This window comes from Falco naumanni, chromosome 11 (genome assembly GCF_017639655.2).
Source record: "Falco naumanni isolate bFalNau1 chromosome 11, bFalNau1.pat, whole genome shotgun sequence".
Classification (NCBI taxonomy): Eukaryota; Metazoa; Chordata; class Aves; order Falconiformes; family Falconidae; genus Falco; species Falco naumanni.
The window spans coordinates 16,189,166-16,208,746 of NC_054064.1; the positions used below are offsets into that span (position 1 = coordinate 16,189,166).

The 19,581-nt window shown below is 40.7% G+C and overlaps 1 protein-coding gene and 1 non-coding gene across 2 annotated transcripts in view; one reads left to right on the forward strand and one right to left on the reverse strand.

Moving 5' to 3' along the window:
- Positions 1 to 4,399: 4,399 nt before the first annotated feature.
- The window catches only part of BCAR3 (BCAR3 adaptor protein, NSP family member), a 109,212-nt gene continuing 94,030 nt past the window's right edge, over positions 4,400 to 19,581 (forward strand). The window contains exon 1 of the mRNA XM_040610291.1: positions 4,400 to 4,638. The gene's annotated coding sequence lies outside the window, so the exon portion shown is untranslated. The remainder of the gene's footprint in view (positions 4,639 to 19,581) is intronic.
- On the reverse strand, positions 4,726 to 4,811 carry TRNAR-UCU. The gene is given in 2 exon segments: positions 4,726 to 4,761; positions 4,775 to 4,811. It is a non-coding gene; the product is annotated as a tRNA-Arg (tRNA).

The window sequence follows — 19,581 nt, forward strand, 5'->3', positions numbered from 1 at the left end:
CTAAATTTAAGCTAGATTTTTAAATTAAAGTATTGAAATTAATGTTTATGTAAAAAGATAATAATGTGAAAGCATACTGTTAAATCTGAACACAAAGTCCAGCCTCATGGACTGTGGTCATTTCAGGCTTCAGGCTTTACATCAGTGAATTAGTAAATTCAATTTAAAGTTACGTGTGTAATTCATGTTGGCACCATTTATGTGCCGCAACAGATTTTTCTATGTCTTGTCAGTGGTGCTGGTGGTCAATTCTGTAATGGAAAGTACTGAGAAATAATTTGGCTGTGAAGGGTTTATTTCAACACTGACCATAATAGGATTGGGAATGTCCTGGAATTTGGTGTATACATAGACATATTTATATATATATAAAAATATATATATGAGTAAGTATAATGACTCAATAAAGAATATATTACATATAGTTTGATAAAATAGTGTAAATGTATATATATAATTTTAAAATTCAGTCATATGTTGCTTTTATTAATTTGTACCATTGATAATTGTCTAATGATCTTTCTGAACACAGCTTGACAGTGAGGGGTCCATTGTCTAGGGTGTGGTGTGCAGATTGTGGTCTGGTAGCTGACTCGGAATAGCTCTTCAGGTAAATGCATGGTTTGGAAGGCCTCTGCTACCATTATAGAACCAGAGGTGCCATCAGGTCAGTTCCTCTTTAGTGACTGCTCATAACCTTTCGTGATTGGCAGAACTGTTGTGGCGTTTGGTTGGGTTTTAATGACCTAGTTATATTGCTGTTACAGTTAGCACAACTCAGTTACTGCCCTTAGGTAGCAGAAAAGACGGCTAATAGAAGAAACAAAACGGTCACTACGTTGTCTTAGGTGGATTGGGTAAGAAAGATTTAGAAGGGATTATCAGAGGACCACTGGTGTTGATTGTTTTCTTACCATATAAGCACTGGATTTTAAAGGTTGCAAATCATAAACAAGAAGTATGCTCCTGACCAGTGTTTAACCATGGAATTTTCTGCTACTGAGAATAAGGAGTTGTTGTTTTTTAAGGATTAGTTGTTTGTGCTGGAAGTAGCTGGTTATAGATTGATCACCACGGTATAGATTGATCACCAACTGAAGCTTGAAAGAAATCTCCCCGAAGTCCTTTGGGTTTTTTTATATTCTTTTGCAAGTTAACTATAATGTTTTGCTTCCGCAGACAGATGAGAATCTAGATTCCTTAGAAAGTCTTGATGGCCTGGAGATGAGTGGTGTGCAGAGTAAAGTAAATTCATTGGGAAGTATCAAACACATACAAGTAGAACCACCTGTCCCCAAGTGTCAACTAACATGCAGATGCTATTCTAATACAATTATGCAATAATACATATGCCAATACGTCGATTCTCAGTAAATGATAAAAAAGGCAATAAAACCAATTATGGCGTCTTGTTCTCTGGGTGAGATATGGAAGCACTGAACACCGAGGCAAGAAAAGGCACCACAGTAGTTGTCATTCTGTTGCATCCAGGGATGTTCAAGTGTAACTTTGGAAAAGCAATGTACAAGTCTGAAGGACCTTAAAAGAGAAAAGCAAGCTTTGGTGTTGCACAGCAAGCAACAGCTCAGTCTGTTGCTCAAGCTGGTTCAAGAGCTACTTACAGGAATTACTTCGTGTACAACACAGCTAGTTGAGGGATTTGGCTTACTTTCTGCATCTTTTCCCTTCCTTTGATTTTTCCAGTGTCTTGTTTTGCCACACACCGTGCTCAGCAAGTGCCCATGTTCTGTGGGAAGAAGAGGTGAGATGGAGTAGACAGCGTTTGCTGGGCTGCAGGGTAGTACTTGCAGGTTGCGTTTGCCAGTCAGCTGTTGCCTGAGCTTGTGCTTCAGCCTCTTTCAGATAAGGTACTAGTTTACCTTTTCTTAACCACCGGTTTTCATAAAGGCACAGACAGGCAGTATTTTGGACTCCTCTACCTTCCAGTTAAATTTGATTGAGATTGACATAAGGTTTAAGTTGCTGGGGGGAGAGTAAAAACAAAATGTAGCACATGATTGCCTAAACTTACCAGATTTCTCTGAAAATACTAAAATACATCAAAAATTATTTGGGAAACACTAGTAGCATTTGAGAAACTGCCTGTCAATTGCAAGTGTTATTTTCTTTCAATGGCTGTCAGAAATACTTGTGTTAATTTGTAATTTTGCCTTTATTGACATAAACCATTATTAACAAGAAATTTCCCAGAGATTAAAGAGCAATAGGTACCGTGCTGGGTTTTTTATATGTGCACTTATTGCTGTTTTGGAGGTCACTGGAATGTTTTGTATGAACAAGAATTTATTCCTTTCTACTGTTTCTTCATGTTCCCCTTGGTTTTGCCAGTATTCCTTTTTTTTTTTTTTTTTTTTTTTCCTTGCCGTTGGGGCAGAGACTATCCGATGGTTGTATAGCCCAGTGAGTTCACAGTCCATCTCTTAGATGTTGCAACCACAAGCCTGTGAGGAAGAGGGGTTAGGCTGACAGTGGCTGAGGTGGTGCCACTAGCGGCATGGTTGGCTCAGGAACAGGTGAAATATTTCTCCTTTCTCTGTCATGCTCTCATCGTTCACACTTTGTCCTCTTTCTTTCTTTTGAGGGTCTTAATCTCTCTGCAATCAACTTAAGTCTCCTCAAAACTGAAGGGGTCTTCTTACCACTGCTGTTTTCCATGTGATAAAACCACTTTGATCTCTTCATTTTTAACAAGTCCTGTCTTCATCACAGGAGCCTACCTGGGTGGGTCTTGCTGAGACTTGGAGCCCATAAGGCAGGCTGTGGGGGTCCGTGAGAGCTTGTCCTGCCCAGCCTCCTGCTCAGAGCAGGGTTACACCAGGTGGTTACACCAGGTTGCTCAGGGCTTTATAGTCAAGCCTTGAAAACGTACACAGATGGAGACTACTCAACTCCGAGAGCTCCACTGCTCAACTCTCCTCATGGTAAAAAAGTTCTTAATATTCAGTCAGATGTAAGGATTATTATTGATTATTAAACTGCCTCTTTGCATTGCTTTCTTTTTTTAATTACTCCATACACTTGTAACAAGCAGCATCTGCCCAATCTATATTGCCTACTATAGTTCTTGAATTTTTTTCTCCCAGTTCTCTTAATGCATTCTGAGATACGATGTTGTTCATGCAAAATTTTCCTCAAAACCATCTTCATGCAAGTATTTTATGGAATTGTGTCCCTATACTTTTCTGCTTGCATTCACATTAAAATCTGTTACCCAGGCAGGATCGCAGGAGAGCTGTCCCTGAGCTTAGCCCTAGGAAGTGTCCTGCTCCTCCAACCTGCGAATTTTCCCTTTTTGTTTTGGACTGTAGCCCTTAACTCTTTTGCATTTTTACAGTATCGGTTATGTAAATATTGCTTGCAACATGCAAATGTATATGTAAAAAATATCTGCCTTCAAATTTCTTTCATTAGGAACTAAGCAAATCTTATCTAGTAATCCTTAAATACAAAAAGTAGAAAAAGAAATGGCGTTTGGGTGGAAATGCATTGCTGGAAGTGACTGAAACACAGATGAATTGTCTTCTGTGATAAGATTGAGTTGCTTTTAATGGGGTTAATGTAGAGAGGTTTTTGGTTTTGCTGTTTATCTTCAAATTCTGGGAAAGTTCGATGTTTCTGTGAAGGGCTATGTGTATTTTATAGCGAGCTGGCATTCCTGAGGGGGTTAGATGCAGCAGCATGGTTACGGTTGCTGTTCCCAGGGGTGTCTCGTTTTCAATTACCTGGATTTTTCCTTTACTGCTTTTAAAGAAACTATTAAGTTTGGAAAAGAGGCTGTAGTCATACATGCAGGAATAAAAAGAGGCTATTAAAACACATAGAAATTGAAAAAAAATAAATCGTGAATAAAATAATTAATTCGCAATTTATTCAGTCCTAAGCAAAATCAAGGCTTGTTCAGTGCTGCTACTGTGTTGTATTTTGCCAGACAAATCTTTGTTATTTGTTTGGGGGTTTTTGTTTTTTGTTTTTTTGATTGCTGATGGAAATGGCTTTTCAACTTCGATCTACCGGTTGTTGCTTAGATCTATAGGTACGTGTAAGTTGGGAAGCAAAGCCGGTGTGAGGTCAGGTGGGGCTGCGCGCTCAGCCGTGCGGCGGTGGCGGCGCCGTCGCTGTGCCAGCGGAACTGCTGCCCCGGCCGGGCGCGGGAACGGGGCCGCGGGAGCGGGCGGCTGTGCAGGCACCGGCCCGCTCGCCAGGGTCGTTGCCGCCGCAGCGCTTTGCTCGGTGCCTGCTGGCGGCGCCTGCAAACGCTTGCTGCGCGCGGAAGCGGCGGGACGGCTGCAGGGGCGCCCCTCCCCCCGCGGCGGGGAGGGCTGCGGCGGGCGCCGCGCCGGGCGTCGCCTGAGGGCGAGAGGGGGGAGGCGGCGGAGTCGAGCGGGGGGCGCGGCACCCGTCCTCCGCCCGCCACCCTTCTGGGTGGCGGTGAAGCGTGTGGGTGCCGCCGGGGCCCGGCGGAGGCTGGAGCGGAGGCGGCCGGCCATGGAGGCCGGTGCCGTTGTCTCCGCCCGCTCCCCGCCTCCCCCGCTCTCCGTCAGGCACGGCGGGAGGCGGGCCCGGGGAGCCGGCCGCAGGGAAGCGCAGGTCGATCGACCGGATTGCTCCGACGGTGAGGTAAGGGACAGGAGAGGGGCGCGGGGATTTCAGCCAGAAGGGTGAGGGGGCGGGGGGGGGGGAAAAAGTGAAAGAAAAGGGCAAACACGACTCCGCCGGGACTCGAACCCGGAACCTTTGAATCCCTTCAACCCTCTAGAAGTCCAATGCGCTATCCATTGCGCCACGGAGCCACCTGTTGGAGTGTTTGCACACCGCCCATAGGGCCTGCGCGCGACGCCCACCGGCCCGCGCCCCCGCGTGCGGCTGCGCGGGGCCCGGGCTGCGCGAGCGCCGAACGCTTGGTCTGGTGTCGGATGGTTTGGGGAAGGGGCTTTCGGGGGGGTGTTGTTGTTTTTTTTTTTTAACCGGTATGAATAGGTTTGGGCTTCAAAGCCGGAGTGTCAACGGCTCTGGAGGCAGCCTGCGCGTGCCGCCTGGGGCCCGCAGCTGATGCTGAGCGCTCCCCGTAGGGCCGCGCCGTTGTTTCGTGTTTTGTTGGGTTTTTTTTTTAAGCTCATCAATAGTCAATATAAAATATTAGTCATCATCCTACTTGGGAGTTTTCAATATTAATCCTCACGTTTGGAGGAATATGATTATATTCCGCGATTGCCTTATGCTGGGGAGCTGTTCCTCCAAACGCCCCTCAGTTTGCATATGGACATCTCTATAGGGTTGAATCTGTTTACACAGATGAAGGTGATACATTGGTGAATTGGATCAAATGATTCTGCTTTAACAAATATGAACATTTGTGACGTTGCAGTTATTTATAATGTGCGTTTAGTAAATGTGAACAATTCAGGCAAAAAAGTTTTCAGTTACAGCATCAAGGATATGGAAACTACACTAGGTCGGTTCTAAAGTTGTTTGGAAACATGTTATTTTAACATTGGTGATTTCCAGCACTGTAGGTTTTTAGGGACAGTCTAACTATGGGGTTTTTGGTTTTGTTTTTAAACCATAGCATCTGAATTAAAGGAACCTAGAAAACTGGTGTTATGTTTACTGGACATCACGTGCACTGCAGGGTTTTGCTGGCTTTCCTGTGCCACATCAGACAAAAAAACTGTGTGGGAATCTGAAACACAAGACGTAGGCGACCAGTGAAAATGTGGCCCTGTAATTTCTGCTAGACACTGCAGAAACTTGCTGTGAGTTGACAGGTAGAGAAAGAGGGTGTGGGAATTGCACTTGGAAATTAGTGAGTGAGAGTATTTTGGAGACATTAAAAAAAACCTTGTAAATGGAAAGGACAAAAAAAGAAAATAAATTAGGAAATAATATACTATTATGTGACAGTATTTTCAATTACAATATACTTGATCATTGTTCCAAACACTGTGAATGCCTATTACTAAATCTGTTACAGGGAACAATGTCTGAACTATATCTGTCCTAAAATCACAGTAAAACCCGTGGTGGGTTCAGTAAAACAAGATTTTTCCTTAAAAGCTGTAATTATGGTCTGAAACAAGTCTTTGATGTAATTTTTTTAATGAAGAGTAGGTATATTAGAAACCCCAAAAGATAATAAGAGTATGAGGTTATTCTTTATTGAATCCTTCCCAGAACTGAATCCTGAGCCCAGGCAAAGCCTATCTCAGCTGTCCCATGGCCACCCGAGGGGGCGCGGGGCTGCCAGCCGGAGGGCTCAGGAGCGTGACCTGGGGCTGGAGTGGACCGGACAGGACTGGAAGGACATCTGCTCTGGAGTGCCATGGCCTACGTTATGCAGGAAAATGGTTTTGTGAGAATCTCATGTTTCATTTCACAATAGTTTAAAAGTATTGGTATCCAGGAGAGTGGGAAAACCCAAGAAAATAAGTGCACCCTAAAATGTGAGGAACCAGAACGCTAATCAAATCGATGTGAAATAAGCTGATTAGGATACACAATCTAACAACCACTGCGTCAGAGGCTGAGATACGAGTGTAATGAATAACCAAGGTGACTCCAGTTAATGACGGCATGCTGGTAGTGCGCCCCGTGATTGCTGTGGAGTCAGCACCCGTGGCCAGCAGTGAGCCAGAGCGCATGAGCTGGCTTATTATTAAATAGCTCCGGCAACGCTGCTCAGAAACTGGGGGGTTATTGGAAGGGTTCGGGGGTTACAGCGAGTAGCGTATTGGAGGTACACCCCCCGGCTAACCAACTCCGGTGGAGCCAGAGCTGTTGTAAACACAGACTAGGAATCACTGGGGTTCAGAGCGGGTCTGATAAAATTTACAAGTTCTGGGTCCATATGGTCTTGCCGCAACAGTTATGGACAGAACTCTTCATAGTGTTCCTGGTACAGGAATGCAAAGTGTGGAAGGTTTAATTTGAGTCCTCAAGGCCCTGCACTGCATAAAAGAAGTGTAACTTTCGTTTTGAAGAACTGAGAATAATAAGCTTAGGTAAATGTTTGTGCAACTCAAATAAACCATTTGTAAGTAAGAACTGCCGTAAACATCCTACAGCTTGTGAACACCTGGGGACATTTATTGTGGGGTGAAGTGAGTGTCAGTGCCTCACCCGTGTGATCTGGTAACACGGCACCTTTGGACAACGCAGCAGTACGTGACTGCAGGTAGTGAAGGATCAAGGTTTGCTGTGGAAAGGCTAGTTCCGAAGGTGATGAGTGAGGAACCCTGACACTCATAGGATTGTTCTTTCCTCTCATATTTCCATTCTGGTTCATTGTGACGCGGTGAAGGCTGGCCCTTGGTTCCGTTCATGCAGGAGGACTGACTGTGGAAGCATTTGGCAATTTTCCAGCGATATTTCGTTACTCAGATCGGTTTCCTTTCCTATTCTGTAAATGTAGTCCCAATGCCAAGTCCGCCTTCCCTTTCGGGCAGCAGATGGAGCTGCTGCTCGAGAAACAGGACAGCTGTCAGTTCCTGATGGAAGGAGAATGGGGTGTCCGAGGCAAAACCGACAGACCAGATTGACCTTTGCTGACGCCTGGACCTGGATCGTGGGACCGTCTGAAGTCCACTTCTGTTGCAGGCTGACTTTCATCTTAGCTCCTCTTCAACTTTATGCTCTGTTTCAGGGAGTAGAAGTTTTTGGAGTACAGTTGTGCTGGTTTTAGTTACTTAAAAAATTTTACTCTGCTCAGCTAGGTGCCATTTTGCTAATTTTAAATAGGAGGAGAAGCTGAGGTAGGAATACCTTGACACAAGACAGCAAATACACCAATGGCAGGCTAAAAATAGCACTTTCCTATAGTACTCTTCCATTGATTAAGAAGAAATACATATCTAGTAATTAATTACACAATTGAAGTAGGTTTTGAAAGAGCTTACAAGTTGGGTTTTTTCAGCATTAACTTCTGTCATTATGAAGAAAGTGCATTGTGTACTGTATATCCAATTAATTTTGGTAAGGGTTGAGCTTCAGTGAATTTATTAAAAGGCAATTTCCAAATTTACAGAGCTTCCACAGGTGTTTGTTGGGAGTACAGTCATCTCTCTCTAAGAAGCTTTATAGTAAATATAGTTCTCTAGCTTAACATAGTGAGAATTAGCTGCTAGCATCTTTTCGGTGGTGATACATAGTTCTGCATTTCACTCATCTTGTATTCCACTGCATTTCAGAAGCGTAACTTTTATGTATTTGTATTGCCAAAGAAGAGCCTTCCTATATTATTCTGAAAAGCCATTCTTCTTTTGCTTTGTATTAATATTTCAGGTTTGGTAATAAGCCCAAGTTTTTAATTTTTCAAACCATTTCTCATGTGGATCTTTTCACTGTCCTTTTGTCTACTTTCCTTAAGTTGTTTCTGTGCAAGTACTCATTTGTGATGCATTTTGAACGAATTTTCTTAACTACAACTACCTTTGATCTTTGGCTTCCCCGTGTCAGGCCGGGTTTCAGTTTGTGTTGCAGCTGTTTCTGTTTCCCTTCATTGCACCTTTTTTAAATTATTTGTGTGTGTATGTGTGCGTGAAATCCTAGACACAATTTCATTCACCTTATTTTAAGTAGTTCTTCATCTTAAGGTTGTATCTTTGGTATTACGAAATTTTATCTAGTCTCTTTTTATGTTATTTGTAATTTTAAGAGCAAACAAAGTGATAATCAACACTTATGTTTGTCTCAAGTTAATCCTCAAATTTACAGGAAATACACCTCAGTTTACCTTAAGGGCCAAAGCAGTCTTAAAGACTACATCCTTAAGTTAATAATTATCAAAGACAAAGTTGACAGTGCAAAGGTTTGTTCTTGTCTTACATTTGAAATCTAGATGTAACCATCTGGGCTTTTGTTTTTTTTTAAATTAACATCAAGCCAACAAATACTTCCACAGTCGAGTTGTTCCTTTAAAGCTTTTCAGATGACACTATAGCTCAGCTCCTCCTATGCAGTTCAGGAAAAGAAAAAAAAGTATGTATCTGTGGTCTAGTGATTTGATCCCGAGCTACTGGACTCTTATTCCAGCTGTGTGACTACCATGCGGTGTGACTGTAGGCAGTCTGCTCCATTGTCACTTTTGTAAAGTATAGACAGTAGATGCCTTCTTATTCCGCATGGTGGTGTACAAAGTAGTAATCTACAAGGTAATTTTGATTATTCTTTTAAGACAAGAACAAATTTTGAGATGCAGCTTCCTCTGAAAATGCCTTATTATTATGTACCTTATTTTATTTATCACTTTCCATATATCAAACCCGAATGGCAAAAGATATGTAATAGAATCTACCCAGATGGCTTAGCTGCTTTTCAACAAGTTTCCCTTCTCCTTTTTATGTGTTTACTAAATGCTGTTGGGTGACGGAGTTCTCCTGTTGCCTGTTTATCAGTTGCTTCCTCAGCTGAGTTACTTGGTTCTTCATTCTGTAAGGATGGAGCAGTTGTATTGGCCACATAAATCTGAGACACTGATAAAGATTGTGCTGCCTCTGCCAGAGTTTGCATGAAGAACAAATACTAGAAAACTAACATCAAGTATACAGATTTGGTCTTAAGACTTCCAAAATAATCAAGAGGAGCAGAACATGTTTTCCTAGCATATGTGCTAAGGTATGGTAGTTTGAGATTATTAAAATACAAATTCTGCTCATCATCAAGTATGCAGATTAAAAGCAAGAATTTGAGTGTACAATTAAAAGATAAGGAACTTGAAACAATCTTTAAAAAATCCTTACCTTCTCCTGCACTGTTTAAATGCAGTATTTTCTTTCTCTCCTCACCCACATGCTCTGGGAATGATGCGCAGGGTTTAGGCAGTGACGCGGTGCAGTCATCTGGTTCAGTGCAGATTGACAGGAATGTTTTGTAAGTAAAAACACTGGGTTAACTTCTGCTTTCGTGAGAATCATTCTGATTCTGAACGAACAAAACTAAGCCAGTGGAGTTATTTCAAGGCTATATCAATGTTAGTAAGACTAGAATTTGTCCCAGGGTGCCTTGCTTTTTGTAATGGACAGAGTTGGCATGATGCTCACTCACTTTAACAGAGAAAACAGGTGATTTTTGCCAGCCTTTCCTTTGACGATGTCCCTGGTTAATAAATCCAGGCTTTAAGTGTTGCCATTACCTTTCAGGGGGAAAAAGCTTTTAATCCGCATTGATTAGGATCTCCTCTGAACAGCAATAGGAACAGAAATAGCTGCAGACTTGTCTCTTTGATGAGGGATACTTTAATATTATGGGATTTATTGCTCTTTCTAAATTTCCCAGAATGTGGCACTAGTACTGTGTTGGACTATTTTTCTTGAAGAGCTAGAAGTTAATGTGGGGTCAGAGTGTCCTATCAACTGCACAGATCATCGCCGGGCAGCGAGTGTGTCCCTGAGGTTGGCTGTGTGTAGCTAGTGCCATCTCTGGAGTTTGCCAAGCTTGTTTTAAAAGGATGAAAAGCTTCTATTCTTGATTAAATTTTGGGTTTCACTCAGTTATGAATATGAGTGACTGACTCCGCATACCATGTGAATACTGATTCTGATCTAATTGCAGAAACAATACTATTTAAAAATCATGTCCTTTTGTCAGGAATCTAAGCCAGAATTATACATATGCTCTTCTCCTCCCTCCCCAAACAAGTTTTTACTAGGTCTGTTCCAGATACATGTTGATTTGACTATACTGGAAACTGTCAGCAAAATTATCCCTCTGTGGATTTTCAGAACTAGCAAATGTGGGTTGTATTTTAAAGGTTTCTCTGTAAATTTGCTTTAGGTACTTGGATATTCACTTAAAGCAACTGTGTCAAAATGTATTAATTTGATTTTTGTAGCTAAAGTCAGTGTGCAGTATGAGGTAATGGACTAGGTGCCAGGAATTCCCAAATTCTAACCCTGTGTTTGTCTTGGCCTTGCAGCATGCCTTGGCAAATCCATTCACATTTTCTTGTAGGTGAAGTGAGGGTGATACCCCGCTTGGTTTTCTGCAGAATTTTAGCGCCGTAACAACTCTATGGAATTGATTAAGGGTTCAGTCAGTACCCAAAGCCTTCTAACTTTACGCTGACATTCTTCATCTTCCTCGTTCCTTTACTCCCACTTGGCAAGTGTGAAGGCAGCGTGACTGCGCGCCTGACCCTGCACAGGCACAGCTGTGCAGAGATGTTCAGCAGCTTGTGGTTCACACACGCACAGTGGGCAGGGAAGATGACAAAGCAGCTGAACTACAAAGGAGCTATTTATGGATAGTCCAGCTCCTTTGAATCAAAAGATGTGGCAGATGGGACATCACCACTGTCTTAGGCCTCTGGCGTCCCTGCATGCTGTCTGCTGAGTGGGAAAAAAAGCTCATCCCATTTTACAGGAGTTGTAGAAACTTCGCTTTTACTTCTTGGGAAAAGGAGCGTTCTCTCTCTTTTTTTTTTTTTTTTTACAGGTAGAAATCTACCGTTATTTTTGTAGTAAGCAGTCAGAGAAGACTTCAGGGTGGTTTTTTTTCCCCCTGATACAATTGATACTGGGGTGTCGGTCAGAGATGCACAGGAGTAGATTGAATTTTGTGTCATAGGGGCAGAGACCCTGGCACTTACGCACAGGCTAGGGAAGGGTGTGATGGAAGGCTGTGGAGCCCAAGCGGGTCTGCGGTCAGTGTAGTGACAGGGGTGATAGGTCAGTGAAAAGCAGTGGTATACCTTCTTGATACTTTGGAAGTGGAGTACATGGGAACAAAGGAGGTTCAGATTCACAAGTGGGTGATGTATACCATAATAGGTTAACTCTGAAACATGGTTTTCAAATTTTATAAATTATTACCCACAACACTGTAAAAAATTCTTGTTTAGAATTTACAATTTTATTACGGCTAGCTATTTTCTCCATGGATTAGGAAAAATTTTCACATATTGTGTGAAATGTATTTACTATATTATAAGTGTTTTTCAAAAACACATTTTAAATTCTGGGGTTTTTTAAGGAAACTGGACATTATTTGCTATGGAGTTATTGGTAATGATAGGCAGATGGGGGGAGCTGTGATTTTTATTCTGTTTGGGTTGCAGTCTGCTGTAAATTCTTTTCTGATGAAAATGTGAGGGAATTCACTTTAACAGAATTAAATTAAAGGCTGCCAGCCAAATGGATAGTTCCAGTTTTTGCCATGACCTGAATATAAAGAACACAAGCAGCTCTTCATGTGAAACGGGCATGTCTGTCTTTTTTCCTTTATTTAAAAAAAAAATTCATTATGAAAAATTGTTATGCGAATACATATTTTTATGAGTAAATAACATTTTCTCGTCAATTTTCTGTCCAGTTTGTAGAGCCAAGAGGTGTGCAATGATCAAACATTCTGTAACAACAGCTTTTATTATACTGAAGAGTAAATATATTAAATGTAAAAATCCCAAAAGAAGATGGAAGCACCCATCTGCTCCCTGAACGTGATGTTTTGGCATGTTTACTGAGTGCTGGGGCTTGGACCCAGGATACTACAGAGAAACTGTCAAGGATTGCCTTAGACTTTTGCTCCTTGCTGCATGTCTGCATGGGCCCCAAGGACGTACCAGGAGAGCCTGTGAAGCTCTGGGACGGAGGGTGAAGGTTACAGGGACCCAGGTGTGTCTCTTCAGTCCTTTCAGTGAGCAGAAGAGACTTGGATAGGAGAGGATACATCCTGAGGAAGGGTTATGGTAATCTGAAGAGAAGTGATGATGTGGGATCAGTGAAGAGGTATCCTTGTGATGGGGGAGGATCTCACTCTTCCTCTGTGAAAGCAGCTCAGCTGGGTGCCTAGCTTAAGTGCCCATACGTAAATGTTTACAGTATGGGAAGCAAACAGAAGGAATTGGAAGTTTGTGTACAGCTGGAAAACTAAGATGTCATTTGGATTATGAATAATAGAAATAGCATAGCAGTTGCCTGGGAAGTATACTTAGATTGTAGCTTTCTTAGTAATTTCTAGCCTTTCAAAATTCAATTTAATGATATTGAACGGTTTTGTAAAACAAGATAGATTGCAGAACTGCAGGTGTAGGTAAACTGACTCGTGGTTAAAGCAGCTTGATCAAGGACATCTGGCAGGCACTAGCAGAGCCAGGTTAGCTCCGAGTTATCCATCTGGGGTTCTACTCTCTTCTCTCTCTATTCTTTTTCTTATTTTCCATCCAGAAAATTGTTTAATGGTGGTGATTATATAATGTCGTTTGACTAATATTTTCAGAACTGTAGATCTGCTAAATTTATTGCTGTTTACAATAGACCATGTTCATTGTTTGAGGCAGATTTGCCATCCTGTACTGGCCAACTTGGAATCTGGCTAATTTGTATTACGGTTGCAAGACTTAATTTACCATATGCTGAAGAGAATTGCTGTTTTCACTTTCCTCAGATACATCTAAGCTCCCCGTACACCAGTTGAATTAGAGCTCTTGAGAATCTTCATTGGAAGGAGTACGTAAATAGAGAGCTGCATTGTGTGTTGGTATATTACAGTACAGATTATTATAGTTTCATCAGTGCTTCAAGGCTGACAGATGTAAAAATAAAACATGCTTTATGTCGCTAAGCACAGTAAATACGTTTTGGAAGCCATTTAGATATTGTGTAAGTGAATGCCGTGTTGCAATTTTGCAGTTAGCTTAAACGCAGAATACTCAAATCCTGCACTTCTGTAATCAATCAGTAAAACTTTTTTTTCTGTTTTAACAGCCACAGTGGAAGAGTGTTAAACTAGTGAGTGATTTTTATAGCTAATCCTTGCTTAATCGTTGTTCCATATTCTTCCGTCCAATTTTTGTCTCATAAAATCAGTCATGAAGTTAATGCAACTTATCACCCTGCAGAAATTACAGTATGAAGAAACAAAAAGCTGCACATGAAAGGCTCTTCTGTACCGACAGAGCAGACACAAAGGCTTCTTTGTGATGAATGTGCAGATTTAGCTCTGCCACTCTAAATCAGCAGTGAATTTTCCTCAATTCTAGCATTGAAGTAAAATAATGTCTTTTGTTCTTTTAGGGGCCTTAACTTTTATTTCCAAAAATGCTGGCAGGCAGTAAGCATTGACTTAGCAACCCCAAAAATTAATTTACTGTGTTCAGAATTGCGATATACATTTATATAACTGTATCTTGGTTTGTTTGAATTAGTAATAGGTACCAGTCATTTCTGCAGCAAAGTGAAACAAGCAGCTTCCAGAGTCAGTGATATCTGGAACTCATAGGAGTCACTAATAACAAGATCTCTTTATTTATTAACATCACCCTCCATGGAAATAATGTAAGAAATATTATTATTGCAGTACATGACTTGTAGTTAATATTTGAGTTTGCAGCCACTAGGGTGTGAAATCCAGAAAAATAGTCTGAAAAAAGCTGAAATAAATACTATCACACTCTCCATCTGAAATTACAGAGATTTGGGTAGACGTTTACACCCAGGTAAGAGGCTCAGGGAAATTTCAATCACATTTTGATAAAAGTGGCCTTTATTCAATAAGCTTGCTACAAAATTATTACTTGCTTTTGGTGGTGTTGTGATGACAGGTATTCTATTGTATGTTTAAAAGTGGGACTATGGCTTCATGATGTACCATCAAGGACTAATCCTCTTCATGGTTGGTTTGGAAAGGAGGTGGACACTTTCTGTGTTTGGTATCAATTGCTGTCTAATTGGTATTAGTTACATAGAGGCCTTAAGTTTTTTGATTGATAGCTTTGCATCTTGGGTTTGAACAATATAGTTATTTACTAGAGGTAGCTGTGTGGGTTTTTGTTATTAATCAGAATGAGAAGAGAGCGAAGCAGTATTTGGTGCAAGTGTGAGGAATGGTATCTGGGCAGGCTGGACAAGTAACGTTCACACGGAGTTAGAATAGTGGAACCTGGCAGAGGAGTTAGGTTGGAATTCTTGGAAGATGTGGGAGTACAGTGGAAGGGACAGGTGAACAGAAGGGGCAGAGGAGAAACGTAAACACCTGGGTTGTGGAGAAAGAGAGTAAAGTTAGTGGTGATAATAAAACTTTGGTAGGGGGTTGGCTTTGGTTTGAGATTGTTTTTTCAGGGTCTTCCTGCAGTGCAGAATGGGTTGGGGTGAGTGTGCAGCCAGTCCCCGGTAGAACATGACAAAATCAGTCCCCAACAGCCTGTACCTACCTAGTTTGCTTCTTCATAAAATCAGATTGTTTCACAATCTCTGTGCTGGCAGAGTCTGTGTGAAGTACATCTGGCATGGGAATTTACACCTGCAAGCCATATGTAGTTTAATATAGTTACTAAATGATAAAATCATTAGTTTTCAACTCATGGATTTTAACATTCCTGACATCATACCTCTCTCCCTACTCACAAGCCATCTAGTGACCTGCTGTTTTGCACCAGGAGATGCTGGTTCATTATCCCCAGTAAGGAAGACGCTCAGACTGTAAAGTATTGCGTAAAATACCATTTATTGGAGCTAATAATGTAAGAAAAAGGATAGCGTAGATAATTTTAAAACCTTCCGGATGGTGGGTTGTGTGGTACCGAACAGATCTCAAATCACAGCCCAGCATGCCGGGCTGGGCAGATCCTGTCCATGGAAAGGTCACCTGATGCTTTGGTCTTTTGAGCTTTTAGAGGATTTTCTTAAAAAAGGATCCTAGTTCTCATTTCTACTGTCAAACAGAAAGCCAGTTCACTTGGGAGCTGTTCGCTGCCCTTTTAGATACAGACAAGGAGACACAGGTGATGTCATCTCCAGTTGTGAGGTGGAGCTGCTCGCAGGTCCTGTGTTAGGGCTGGCGTGCTGGCGGGGTTCATCCTGCAGCCAAGGGGAAGGTGCCTGGCAGCGCAGCACTGGCCTGCGCCGCTTAGGCGGATCGCTGGCTCCTCAATACAGCCGTCTGCTGATGCAATTATACATCTAGGTTTCGAGAGAATAAATGGTTTGGGGGCAGATGAACAGCCTAGGTGAGGGGGAATGATCCTGACTGAAACTCCTAAGTGGCTTCCATTATCAAATAATAGCAACACATGATAAAACGGGATGCCTGGAACAGATAAGTTTACGTTTGCCTCTCCCTGCTGAGCTTTGAACTGGTGGAGGGTGTTTTCAGCTTGTGCATAGTTTCGTGTTGATGTAAATGTGTCAATTTTGTTGTTGTTTGGGTTAATTTTTTGTTTTGGTTTAGTTCAAGTTTTTTTCCAGTTTATAAATAAACTCTTCTTGAATAAGTTTGGGTTTTGTTTTGTTGTTTGGTTTTTTTAAGAAATAGCCGCAAAACTCTCAGCTGAAAGTAGGAATTTCTGTATTTCGTAAGGGCTCGTTGGCAAATAGTTGGCACATTTTTCATCTAACAGACAAGTAATAATAATAATTAAGGTGTGAAAAAGTTTACTCAGCACAATATACAGCTTCTCCTTGATTTAGGGGGAAAACAAAAAAAAATAATAAACTGCACAGTTATCATCACTGTGATTCATCAGCTGCTGTTTCCTAGGCAGGTCGGACTGCTGATTGGGCATGAGGCTGCTCAAGGTGTGTCTTTTGCCAAGAAGCTTTTACATTTTTAAGAGTATGTAATAGACCGTGATAATCTTCTTCTATGGTAAGACCTGTTGTATGTATATTTATTAATCAATACCCTCTTATTGTCATGAACAGTGCTCCCTGGTTAATAACAAATAATTAGGTGTGCTAGCAGATGTTTCCGAACCAACTTTTTGTGGGTTTAAAATTTGGAAAGGTCTTAATCTTGGATCTTAATTGTAGTAGTTATTCCTCAGTATGCTAGTACTGTTTGTTAAAATTTGGAATTAAAAGAAATGTGATTATGTGAGAGTAAGGACTATTCTCAAATCCGAAGAGAATAAAATAAAAATCTTCTCTGTAATGATGTTGTATTTTGAGATGAATGTTTATAGTAAGATCTTACATTGTCTGCATTTTTCATAAAAATGTTCTGTGTTAACTGTCTGCAAATTAAGGAATCTTTCTTAAGTTGCATAAGGTTTGGCGCAATTTTATTTTTTTCAGGCATCTGAATTGGTTTTATATATTTTTGTCAATCTGAATTATTTGGAAGATAATCTTATTTTAACGTATGTTTTCATCTGCCTTTGAAAAAAATAAGGGAGAATCTTGAGGAAAAATACAGGAATATGTGGAAAATCTTTTGTTTTGTAATTGATAGTTTTATGTCAACCTTACTACCAAGTGAAAAGATGCAGTGATTGCTTTGAGAGAGAGACGGAGGGACTGAAAGGATTTGAAACGTGCTATGTAGACAAGTTTGCATGTAAATGCCTGTGATCTAATACTGTTGCAGTACGGTAGAAAAGGCTTAGGAAAACAGCAGCTGTAATACCCAGTTGGTGTAATGTCTGCTTTTCCACTTTTACAGCAGTAGTGCTTAGAGCTCATTTCACATGACTGTACTTGTTTCTGCTTTAGGAAAAATGTTGCATGCAGTCATGGCACAAGCATAGACTTCTTTGTGAGGGATGATAGAGCGAGCCATGCTAAAAAGAGGTTTTCATTTTAATGTTGCACCAGTAATGGTCTTATTTTTAGCAAAAATATAACTGGAAAGAAACAAAGAACCTTCTAATGATAGCTAATTTTAAGCAAAGAGATATTTAAGAAGTGAGTGTTTCACCGAACTGTATAAAAAATACAAGGATTTTCTTAGATATTCAGACAAAGGTTTCTTACTCTTAAGTTACACCGATTGGGTTCTAGTGCTTCTGCATATTATTTTTGGGGTGGCAGTGTTGTGCTTTTGAATAATGGGATCCTGTTCTTTACGTACATCAGGAGCGTTTCCACAGTTAGTAACATTACAGAGTGGATTTTTTCTCAGAATGGTAACTAACTCTCAGCAGCAGTCAACACCAGAGGGTGCCAACACGCAATACATTATTCACAAATGCCTAGTAAAATAGTGTTATATACATATTATACCTTTTCTGAATATTGTTGTTTTGATCTCTCTCAGCCTTTTCTTGTTTGCGTGTTCACCACCATGATACTGTAATAGCAGAGTGGCTAGGCACCACCAAAGGAAGGTTTTTCAAATACAGAGATAAACTTAACTACAGCAGCGATTTATGTCATGGTCTTGTCTTGCTTGTCCTGGCTTTAGTTCTACGTGCGGGGGTCAGAGGCTGTGGTTTCTATTTCTGTATGCCATGCTGTCAGCACAGGAAGAAGTTAGTAAGAACTTTGAAATGCATTAGTAATTATTAGGCAATACCACGTGGTGCAATTCATTTTACCATTCCCTTATTTATGGGATGGTTTTGCCCAGGCTGAAGCTTTTAGTCTCCTCCATGTAGCTACTGTGCTTTGACACAGAGGGAACCAAAATGCAAGTGCTATTGATAGAGGCAGATGCATTTTATGAGCTTAGAAATTTGACTTCCAAGAAATGAGATGTGCCTTTGTACCTTGGATGGCAAAAATTATAAGGCACTGTGACTGAATGACATACATTCTTAGGTGGTTTTTATTTTCAAAAGATAAAGAATACTATACCTGATGGTCCCTACTGCTGAACTGCAGTGTATTTCTAAAGCTGGTTTTAGTTCATCAGCCAGCTAGGGAAAGAGACATATATCTGGCTAAAGAATACTCTGAGGCAGTCAAGGAAAATCATTCAGCAGTTTGCAGCCATTATAATGGTGGAGTGAACTGGTGAACACTCTCTGTGTATGTGCATTTGATCAAGTGCTTGTAAAGAAGCAAGTGCTTCTTTCTGTGCTTCTCTTTGGTCACACTCAGTAATAAACTAAGTTCGTGTAATAAACAGCTAAGTGTAAAAATCTTGAAAGCAATCATTAATTTCATGCCCATAAATATTTTTTTCCTGCCCAGCAGCTGATTGCAATCACCAGTGTCAATGTGTAGACAACTACCTGATTTATTGCACTGAAGATACATATCTTAGCACGTTATTGGTTCCTGCAGTAAATTATGCCTCCAGATTGTGCAAGCATTGTGTAATCCTTTGCAGTGGATTATATGATTGGCATGATAATTAGATGCCAGGCTAAGAACTGCTTTTGTCATATAAAAGGGTTTCTGAAAAGAAGGAAAATAATCTAGTCACTGTTGGAGTCTTTTCTGTATACTTCTAATGAAAGGCCTGTCACTTTATTTGTTGGAGTAGTGTCATCAGATTAGTGCTGCTTTCTTAACTGTGTCTAATCTTATTTCATTTAACCATCATGGAATATTAAAAAAAAATAAACTAATGTAGCATAGGTTTGTTTTGAAATAAAGGGGAGGTAGCAAGTCAGTAGATACCAGCTAATCATGTTTAATTAGCTAACGGGGATTTTCTGAAGCTATTAAGTAGGATGTGAACTAGCAAATTGCATGTAGGCTTATTAATATATAGGGAAGTTCTCGTGTGGAAACTCGAAACTTTAAATCTGACTCTGTTTTCCTTTATACAGACTTTTTTTTTTTTTTTTAATTTAACAGAAATTAGTAAAAAGTTTGTCTGTATATTTTCAGTAGCTCCCTCAACAATGTCAAGTGTTTCTTTTAGTCCCCTTCCACCACACTATGAAATCAAAAAGATTGATGT